Below are 11,565 nucleotides of genomic sequence, written 5' to 3'. Positions count from 1 at the left end.
ATCACCTGAGGTCAGGAGTTCGAGACCAGCCTGGCCAACATGTTGAAACCCCATCTCTACTAAAAACACAAAAAATAGCCAGGCGTGGTGGTGGCCGCCTGTAATCCCAGCTACTCAGGAGCCTGAGGCAGGAGAATCACTTGAACCTGGGAGGCGGAGGTTGCAGTGAGCTGAGACTGAGCCACTGAACTCCAGCCTGGGGGACAAAGCAAAACTTCGTCTCAAAAAAAAAAAAAAAAAAAAAAAAAAAAGGCCGGGCGCGGTGGCTCACGCCTGTAATCCCAGCACTTTGGGAGGCCGAGGCGGGCGGATCATGAGGTCAGGAGATCAAGACCATCTTGGTTAACACGGTGAAACCCCGTCTCTACTAAAAATACAAAAAATTAGCTGGGCGTGGCAGCGTGCGCCTGTAATACCAGCTACTCGGGAGGCTGAGGCAGGAGAATGGCGTGAACCCTGGAGGCGGAGCTTGCAGTGAGCTGAGATCGCGCCACTACACTCCAGCCCGGGCGACAGAGCGAGACTCCATCTAACAAAAAAAAAAAAAAAGAAAAGAAAAAGAGCCGGGCGCAGTGTGGCTCAAGCCTGTAATCCCAGCACCTTGGGAGGCCAAGGCGGGCGGATCACCTGAGGTCGGGAGTTTGAGACCAGCCTGACCAACATGGTCTCTACTGAAAATACAAGATTAGCCGGGTTCGGTGGCAGGCGCCTGTAATCCCAGCTACTAGAGGGGCTCAGGCGGGAGAATCGCTTGAACCTTGGAGGCAGAGGTTGCGGTGAGCCGAGATTGCGCCATTGCACTCCAGCCTGGGCAACAAGAGCAAAACTCGGCCTCCAAAAACAAAAGGGAAAATGAAAAAGAAAAAAAAGGACAAAGGTACACAAGGAAACTGTTGGAGGTAATGGATATGTTCATTTTCCTGAATGTGGTGATGGTAGCATGAGTGTGTATGTCTGTCCGAACTCACCAAATATGTATAGATTTATTAGTTATATACAGGGTTTTCTTTTTTTTTTGAGACAAAGTTTCACTTTGTTGCCCAGGCTGGAGTGCAGTGGAACCGTCTCAGCTCACTACAACCCCCGCCTCCCGGGTTCAAGCAATTCTTGTGCCTCAGCCTCCCTCGTAGCTGGGATCACAGGCGTTCACCACCACCCTCGGCTGATTTTTTTTTTTTTTTTTTTTTTTTTGTATTTTTGTAGAGACAGGGTTTCACCATGTTGCCCAGGCTGGTCGTGAACTACTGAGCTCAGGCAATCCACCCATCTCGGCCTCCCAAAGTGCTAGGATTACAGGCGTGAGCCACCGAGCCCGGCCTACATGCAGTTATTGTATACCAGTTATACCTCCATAAAGCTGGGGAGGTTGGGGGAGGAAGACAAAAGAATTCAGGCCTGCGGGGAATGATGGGAGTGGGTAGGAGAGGAGAGAGGGGAGAGAGGAAAACACAGATCACCAGCAGCCTCGTGGGTGGTTTTGTAAGGGACTTTGGCTTTTCCTTTCTGCTATGGACTGAACGTTTGTGTCCCCACAAAAGTCCTGTGTTGAAACCTAATCCCCCATGATATTAGGAGCTGAGGCCTTTGGAGGCAACGAGGTCATGAGCGTGGAGCCCTCATCAATGGGATTAGAAAATTTATACAGAGCTGAAGAGACCAGCGTTCGCGTCTTCTGCCCTGTGAGGACACGGCAAGAAGGTGCCCTGGGTGGGGAGGCGAGCCCTCACCAGTCACTGAGGCGCTGGGCTTCTTAGCTTCCAGAACTGCGACCAATAAGTGTCTGTTGTTTATAAGCTACTCGGCTTATGATGTTTGTTAGAACAGCCCAAATGGACTAAAACACCTCCAGGAGGAGGGAAGACATAGAACGTTGTTAGCAGAGTGACATGAGGGGACAAGAATGCTAAATTAAAAGGACTCGAGAGGCTGTTCTATTTAACTTGGTTTTTGTTTGTTTGTTTTGATCTGGAGTGCAGTGGCGCAATTTCGGTTCACTGCAACCTCTGCCTTCCGGGTTCAAGCAATTCTCCTGCCTCAGCCTCTCTAGTAGGTGGGGTTACAGGCGTTGGCCACCGCGCCCAGCTAATTATTTGTATTTTTAGTAGAGATGGGGTTTCACCATGTTGGTCAGACTGGTATTGAACTCCCGACCTCAAGGGATCCACCCGCCTTGGCCTCTCAAAGTGCTGGGATTACAGGTGTGCGCCACCTCCAGCTAATTTTTGCATTTTTAGTAGAGACAGGGGTTTGCCATGTTGGCCAGGCTAGTCTTGAACTCCTGACCTCAACTGATCCACCCACCTTGGCCTCCCAAAGTGCTGAGATTACAAGCGTGAGCCACCATGCCCGGCCTTAACCCCTTTTTTTGTTTTTGTGTTTTTTGTACAGCACGATCAAGCCCAATTTAAATTAATCAAAGACGCATAAAATATACTGAGATACATTTTCCAATGTATTTTACAAAAGATGTAAGAGTCAGAAACACCTCCAAAGTATTCTGTACTAAAAGTAGACATTTTCACATAGACAAACAGGAAAGCTCAGCTGCAGGGGAGGAGGTACCAAGTTCTGGTTAGAAGTGCAAACTTTCAACTCAGAAAGTCGAAGCTGTACCACATAGTCGCTGCGTGATTTTGCACAAGCTATTTTTCTCTCCATGCCTGAGTTTACTCACGTATAAAAATAATACTTGCCACCTGAAGTTGTTGGGGAAATTCAACAAATAACTGAATACAGTGCTTGGCACACAGTAAAAGCTCAAAAAATAGTAGTCTTCATCAGACACACTGAACAATTTTAGGCAGTTAAAAATCTATGATTGGCTGGGCGCGGTGACTCACGCCTGTAATCCCAGCACTTGGGGAGGCCAAGGCGAGCGGATCACCTGAGGTCAGGAGATCTAGAACAGCCTAGCCAACATGGTGAAACCCCGCCTCTACTAAAAATACAAAAATTAGCCAGTGCCTGTAGTCCCAGCTACTCCGGAGGCTGAGACAGGGGAATTGCTTGAACCCGAGAGGTGGAGGTTGCAGTGAGCCGAGATTGCACCACTGCACTCCAGCCTGGGCAGCAGAGCGAGACTCCATCTAAATAAATTAATTAGTTAAAAAAAATTCTACGATTGAGTGATTAATACTAAATCTTATCAAGGAAATTATAACTACATGTATTTTGTAAGTTATCAATGAATTGTTTGTGGTAAGATGTCAATCTGGGTCTAAACATAAGTATGTAGGTTGGGTACAGTGACCCACACCTGTGATCTCACTATTCTGAGAGGCTAGAGGTGGGAGGATCTCTTGGGTCCAGGAGGTCAAGACCGGCCTGGGCAACATAGCAAGACCCTGTCTCTAAAAATAAATAAATAAATAAAAATAAAAATTATTTTTTAATTAGCCAGGCATTATGGTGAGTGCCTGTAGTCCTAGCTACTGGGGAGGCCAAGGTGGGAGGATGACTTGAGCCTAGAAGGTTACAGTGAGCAGGCCGGGTGCGGTGGCTCACGCCTGTAATCCCAGCACTTTGGGAGATCAAGGTGGGTGGATCACCTGAGGTCAGGAGTTTGAGACCAGCCTGGCCAACATGGTGAAACCCCCTGTCTACTAAAAATACAAAATAATTAGCTGGGTTCGGTAGCAGGCACCTGTAATTCCAGCTGCTAGGGGGACTCAGGCAGGAGAATCGCTTGAACCCTGGAGGCAGAGGTTGCAGTGAGCCAAGATCTCGCCACCGTACTCCAGCCTGGGCCACAGAGTGACACTCTGTCTTAAAAAAAAAAAAAAGGTTACAGTGAGCAATGATCATGCCACTGCACTCCGGCCTGGGCAGCAGAGCAAGACCCTGTCTTCAAAAATACATTTAAAAAATAAAACACAAGTATCAGACTTGACTTCTAGGCCCAGTGCTGTTATGATAACCAACTCTGTGACCTTGAGCGAATTGCATGACTTCTCTGGATATTAGTTTTCTTGTCTATAAATGAAGCAGATCAGGCCAGGCATGGTGGCTCATACCTGTAATCCCAGCACTTCGGGAGGCTTAGGTGGGAGAATGGCTTGAGCTCAGGAGTTCGAGGTCAGCTTGGGCAATATAGCAAGACCTTGCCTCTACTGGAAAAAAAAAAAATTAGCCAGGTGTGGTGGCACATGCCTGTAGTGTTAGCTACCTGGGAGCAGGGAGGTGGGAAGATCGCTTGAGCCCAGGAGATTGAGGCTGCAGTGAGCTGTTATTACACCAGCACTCCAGCCCTGGCAACAGAGCAAGACCCTGTATCAGGAAAAAAAAAAAAAAAAAAGCGGAGTAAACTAGATTTGTAGAGGCCCCCTCAAGGGGAAACTTCCATGAGTTTCGTTTTTGCTGACTTGAAGACTATAAATGGGCAAGCTTCGTTAAACTTTGAAATAATAGTTTATTCATATTTAGCTTTTACTTGTTAAAACTTTGCTCTAGAGTCTCACAGTATTTTATAATTAATTAGCAGACATGAATTTTTTTTTTTTTTTTTTTTGAGACGGAGTCTTGCTCTGTCGCCCAGGCTGGAGTGCAGTGGCGCAATCTCAGCTCACTAGAAGCTCCGCCTCCTGGGTTCACGCCATTCTCCTGCCTCAGCCTCCCGAGTAGCTGGGACTGCAGGCGCCTGCCACCACGCCCGGCTAACTTTTTGTATTTTTTTTTTAGTAGAGACGGTTCCACCATGTTAGCCAGGATGGTCTCGAGCTCCTGACCTCGTGATCCGCCCGCTTCGGCCTCCCAAAGTGCTGGGATTACAAGCGTGAGCCACCGCGCCCGGCCAGCAGACATGAAATTTGAACTACTGTGCCATAGTTCAGTACTATAGGCTTTGAATTTTAAATGGTACAAAATATTCCTATTTACATGAGATTTGTGTACCACAATAGGCTAAAAGTTTTAGGTTTTTTTAGAGACAGTGTCTTGCAATTTTGTCCAGGCTGGACTTGAATTCCTGGGCTCAAGTGATCCTCCCACTTGAGCCTCCCAAGTAGCTGAGATTTACAGGCGCACACTGCACCCGGCTTAATAGGTTAAAAGTTTTAAAGTAAATGGCATTTATTTGAGTCATCTTATCTTTGATGTTGTGAATCTCTGTCTTCGTGTAAATTATGTAACTTCTCTAAAATAAGATGTGCCAATTAGAAAAGAAAGTGGTAGGAAAACTGGAATCATGTGGTTAATAGTAAGATGTCAGGGCTTTCCTGATAATTAAAATATTTACCAGGTGAAGACTGCTAACGTTCACCAAAACTCAACTTCCACAAAGGAAATAACCATTCTATCTTCGGATTGTCAAATTCACAGGCATCCAGTACATTCACCATTATACATTCATACATGACAAACTGTTGACCTACTTGTGACAGATGCTTCCGTGGAAAAACTAAACACTGTGACACTGCTCCCTTTGCACCTACTGTACCGTTTTCAAACTGTTGATGTTACTATCTCCCCCATTAGGTGATAAACTCCTGGCTCCTAGCACCGACTCACAACTACTCAGTTTATTTTATTTTATTTTATTTTATTTTATTTTATTTTATTTATTTTATTTTGAGACGGAGTTTCACTCTGTCACCCAGGTTGGAGTACAGTGGCGCCATCTCGGCCCACTGCAACTTCTGCCTCCTGGGTTCAAGTGATTCTCCTGCCTCAGCCTCCGAAGTAGCTGGGATTACAGATGCACGCCACCACACCCAGCTAATTTTTGTATTTTTAGTAGAGATGGGGTTTCACCATGGTGGCCAGGCTGGTCTTGAACTCCTGACCTCAGGTGATCCGCCTGCATTGGCCTCTCAAAGTGCTGGGATTACAGGCATGAGCCACCGCGCCCAGCCACTACTCAGTTTATATTTCTTTCTTTTTCTTTTTTTTTTTTGGAGACAGGGTCTTGCTCTTCTTGCTCTGTCATCCAGACTGGAGTGCAATGGTGTGATCAGGGCTCACTGCAGCCTCAACCTCCCAGGCTTGGGTGATCCTCCCACCTCAGCCTCCCAAGTAGCTGGGTCCATAGGCATGCACGCCACCACACCCTGATAATATTTTTTATTACTTTTGTAGATATGGGTTTTCGCCATGTTGCTCAGGCTGATCTCGAACTCCTGGGCTGAAGTGATCCTCCCACTTTGGCCTCCCAAAATGTTGGGATCACAGGGATGAGCCACCGCACCCCGCCAATTTATATTTCTTAAGCCCAAATGAACCACTTTTCTTTTTTCTGACTTTGATCCTATCTGACATAATGCTTAGCCCAATGTGAACAAGCAGGAAGTTTCCATAAAGCACCAGTCACTGAGGAAAAAGTGCTACCTATTCATAAGAAACTTCGGTTCAGATTACCATGAGGAAGAATTTAAATTCCTGAATGAACCAGCACCTTCGCAACTTGATAAACTGGGCTTTGCTGAACTAAAAAGCTTTGCAAGCACATAAAGGATTTTTTCCTCAAAACAATTTTATTGTGTTAAGAATAGTGCATGTAGGCTGGGTGCGGTGGCTCACGCGTGTAATCCCAACACTTTTGAGAGGCCGAGGTGGGCGGATCACTTGAGGTCAGGAGTTCGACACCAGCCTGGCCAACATGGCAAAACCACATCTCTACTAAAAATACAAAAATTAGCAGGGGGTAGTGGCGGGTGCCTGTAATCCCAGCTACTTGGGAGGCTGAGGCAGGAGAATCGCCTGAACCCAGGAGGTGGAGGTTGCAGTGAGCCAGGATTGTACCACTACACTCCAGCCTGGGCGACAGAGCAAGATTCCATCTCAAAAAAAAAAAGTCTTCCAACTCCAGATATAAGCGCCATCAAAAAGTGTTATCTGTGATCTAGCAGATGACTGTTATCTGGACAAGCACATAGAAATGTCAGAGATTCTAGACTGGCACTGACCAATACAGTAGTCACATGTAGCTATTTGAATTTAAATTAATTAAAATGAAATAAAATCCAAAATTCAGTTCCTCATTTAGACTAGCAACATTTCAAGGGCCTCCATGGCCATTGGTCTCATATTGGATAATGAATATTTTCATCATCACAGAAAGTTCTTTGGGATAGCACTGTTATAGACTGTTTCAAAGGTCTAATTTACACCAAGGATGGAACTATATAGTCTATATGTGACTCAGTAGCCAGACTAAATGGAAAGTTGGCCCGAGAAATGAGAGAATGGGAGTAAAAGTGTGTGAGATTGTATGTGTGTGTGTATATACATATATATAAAACACAACATAAATATATAATATATATGGAACAACATAAATATCTATAAATATCATGTATTCATAGATACGTACATAGTCAACTCCCAATTCACCCATTTATCTATATAAAAAATATTTACTGAACATCTGCTATGTACCAAGTATTATACTACGTGCAAGGAAAGCAGATGTGAATGACCAGTCCCGGGCCTCCAGGAGTTTGCAGTTTGCAGAGAAGGACAAGCCTTAGCTAGATGCCGTGGAACACTAGCATGGCTGCAAGGGGAGCTAGCCGTCCTGACCACCTGCTGAGCTATTGTCTGCAGGACTCCCATGGTGTAGGTTTGTAGGCACGCCTCCCCCCACACACACATTCACATGTGCAAAAACAAAACAAGACAAAACTTCACACACACACTCAAGAAGCCAGTTGTACGACATTTGCAAGTAAACAGTAATTAGCTAAGATTATCTTATATCATATTCATTATTCTATACACAGAGCTGCCTATCATTTGCAGACTTCTGCCAGCTGATAATTAAGCAAGTCTTCCATCAAAAGCTGTCAGGTTAAGGGGAAAAAAATCAAACTAAAAGTGTCTCCTGCATCGTCCTAATTGCCAAGACACTACATACTCATAACTTTTCCGCCTTTTTCCTGCTTTCACTTTGCTCCATCTAAACACACATTAAATAGGCTATTTTTTAAGTCTGGTGTGTTTTTTCCTGATCTGTTTATTTGTGCTATTAACTGCCAGTTATTAAGTGCCTATGCCACTGTACCAGGCATTTATACAAAATACCTCTAATCCTCATAGCAATTATGTGAGGTAGGAATTATTATTCTCAATTTATAGATATGGAAACGGAATCAGAGGGGTTAAGGAACTTGGTCAAGATAAATAAATGGTAAACTGAGATATCAAATCAGGGCTGCCTGACTTTCGTGCCCGAGCTCTTTCTCCTGCACCAAAAAGTTGGAATCATTAGAATTTCCCAGCCAGGCAGGGTGGCTCACGCCTGTAATCCCAGCACTTTGGAAGGCCAAGGCGGGCGGATCACGAGGTCAGGAGATCGAGACCATCCTGGCTAACACAGTGAAACCCCATCTCTACTAAAAATACAAAAAATTACCTGGGCGCAGTGGCGGGTGCCTGTAGTCCCAGCTACTTGGGAGGCTGAGGCAGGAGAATGGCGTGAACCCGGGAGGCAGAGCTTGCAGTGAACCAAGATCGCACCACTGCACTCCAGCCTGGGCGACAAAGCGAGACTCGATCTCAAAAAAAAAAAAAAAAGAAAGAAAGAAAGAAATCATTAGAATTTAGAATTTCAGAGTTATAAATGGCATACTCTGTTCCAGCCAAATTTTATACTATAGAGTCCTGAAGAAAGAGACAGGCAAATCAATGATTAAATTACAAGAGTCATACGTGATAGAGGTACATATTCAGTACAGGAGATGGAGCAAGGGGCTTATTGGGGGCAAAGGGACTTAAGTTGAGTCTTCAAAGAGTGAGCAGGGCTGAGAGAGAGGGAAGGGCATTCCAGGTAGGAGGAACCACCTTTACAAATGCATAGAGGCGAGGCGCATTCCTGTGGCTATAATTCAGTATGAATGGACATGCTTGCAGGAGCAGGGCTAGGAAATTATTATAGTGGACAAAGAGGTCGATTAAGAAGAACCCAGCCAAGCTAAGAAGTTGGAGCTTCATCCACTAATAAAGAGGCGGGTAGTGAGGGGATTAAAGAATGTTAAGCTGAGAAGTAGCTCGATCAGGTCTGAATTTTAGGAAGATCATGTAGGCATCAGAGTGTTGAAAATGCACATGTTCACATATGTCGTAAGCAGGAAACGTAAATAAATAGCAACAGGTGTAATAGCTGCCATCTAATAATACATGACAAGGTCATGCATTGGCTCCAGGTCAGTGGTGCCAGAGGGAGTGATGGAGATTGTGAGCTGGAGTGAGGGCCTCTATGGAAAAGGAGCAGTCGCCTAGGACCATCTGCAAATGGGACCCAGGATTGTCGGTTTTTTGTTTAAGGGAAGTGGGAAAATCTTTATTTTTATATCATATCTACTGAATTTTAGAGATGACCAACCTTATGTAGGCCAAAAACAAAAAACCACCTTTGGTGATATGTTTGTAAGCCTTGGGTTAAAGAATCTTGAAGGGGGCACGGGCCGGAAGATCAGTTAGGAAGTTATTTAAACAGGTGAGGGCCGGGCATGGTGGCTCATGCCTGTAATCCCAGCATTTTTGGGAGGCCAAAGCAGGCGGATCACCTGAGGTCGGGACCTCGAGACCAGCCTGGCCAACGTGGTGAAACCCCATCTCTACTAAAAATACAAAAATTAGCCAGGCGTGGTGGCACACACCTGTAATCCCAGCTACTTGGGAGGCTGAGACAGGAGAATCTCTTGAACCCAGGAGGCAGAGGTTGTAGTGAGCTGAGATCACGCCACTGCACTCCAGCCTGGGTGACAGAGTGAGACTGTGTCTCAAAAAAAACAAAAATACAAAACAGGTGAGAAGTACTAAAGGCCACTCTGACTCACGTCAAATGGATCAATTAATCCTGAGAAGAGTAAAGAGGGCTGTGAAGAAAGATTACTTAAGATTGCTAGGGTTTTCTTAAATTCCAGTGGTGTTTTGGACCCTCACATGACCACCCAATCTTGGCAACTATAACCATTTGGGTTAATTCTCTAAACAGTGCTGCCATTAGAAAGGAAAGGGAGGCCCAGCACGGTGGCTCATGCCTGTAATCCTGGCACTAATCCTGGCACTTTGGGAGGCCGAGGCGGGCGGATTATCTGAAGAGGTCGGGAGTTCACGACCAGCCTGACCAACATGGAGAAACCCCATCTCTACTAAAAATACAAAATTAGCCGGGTGTGGTGGCACATGCCGGTAATCCCAGCGACTCGGGAGGCTGAGGCAGAACTGCTTGAACCCGGGAGGCGGAGGTTCCAGTGAGCCGAGATCACACCATTGCACTCCAGCCTGGGCAACAAGAGTGAAACTCCGTCTCGAAAAAAAAAGAAAGGAAAGGGAATGTTTTGTGGTTGTGGGCACCGTGCTTACTAAGAAGAAAAAGGATGTACAATGTGCAGATTTTTCAGCTTTTTGGACAAATGTATATGAAGGTATTGAACCATGAAGCAGTTCATCCCCCTCAACCAAAAAGTGGCTGATTCAGATGAAAAGGCACATGAATTAAGTCACAGAACCAAAGCAAACCTTAGCAACACGTGAGGCTTAGGAAATTGTTTCTTCTCCCCTGCATCTTTATACCATTGAAATAAGATTGAACGGAACGCCAAGGAGTGTTCTGAAACAGAGTGTAGTCACAAAGGGAAACGTTAGTCCCAGAGGAGATGATGTGTGGAAGGAAGGCACAGTCCCATTAGGTGGATCTGGAGAGAGAGAAAGAGAATTTTACAACTTTTTTGGTTGTAAGCAAGAAGTAATGATGCCATATTCTCCACTCACCATCTCCCCGAGTCACTGCCCAGCTGTATCATGTGTTAATTAATTGTCATATGTATAATTTATTATTATTATTATTTTGAGACAGGGTCTTGCTCTGTCACCCAGGCTGGAGTGCAGTGGCACAATCATAGTTCACAGCAGCCTTGAACTCCTAGGCTTAAGCCATCCTTCTGCCTCAGCTTCCCAAGTAGCTGGGATTAGAGGCATGAGCTACCACACCCAGATAATTAACATCTTTTTTTTTTTTTTTTTTTTGTAGAGACAAGGTCTTGCTACATTGCCCAGACTGGTCTTGAGCTCCTGGCCTCCAGTGATCCTCCCACCTCTGCCTCCCAAAGTGCCAAGGTTACAGGTGTGAGCCACCTTGGGCCATTTATCCTTTATTAAACATAGAAATATCTCATTATCTGATCCCACAGTGATTCTGAGATTGTATGAGGATAGGCCTTGCTTATTCTATTCTGTTTTAATATTCAGTTTAGCTACTCAGGAGGCTAAAGCGGGAGGATTGCTTGAGCCCGGGAGTTCGAGGCTGCAGTGAGCTCTGATTACATCATTGCACTCTAGCCTGGGTGACACAGCAAGACCCTGTCTCTAAAAAAACTAAAAAAAAAAAACTTCTAAAAAAAGATTTTGTTTAGGTGTCACCTCCTCTAGGAAGATTTTCCGAATTACCCCCACGCATCCTCACCGCCGCTGAGTGGATTAGGTGTGCCCTTTCTGAGCTCCTAAAATCTCAGAATTTTTTTTTTTTTTTTTTAGACAGTTTCACTCTTTTTGCCCAGGCTGGAGTGCAATGGCATGGTCTCGGCTCACTGCAACCTCCGCCTCCCACGTTCAAGTGATTCTCCTGCC

This window comes from Pan troglodytes, chromosome 1 (genome assembly GCF_028858775.2).
Source record: "Pan troglodytes isolate AG18354 chromosome 1, NHGRI_mPanTro3-v2.0_pri, whole genome shotgun sequence".
Classification (NCBI taxonomy): domain Eukaryota; kingdom Metazoa; phylum Chordata; class Mammalia; order Primates; family Hominidae; genus Pan; species Pan troglodytes.
This window is presented reverse-complemented; position numbering follows the sequence as displayed.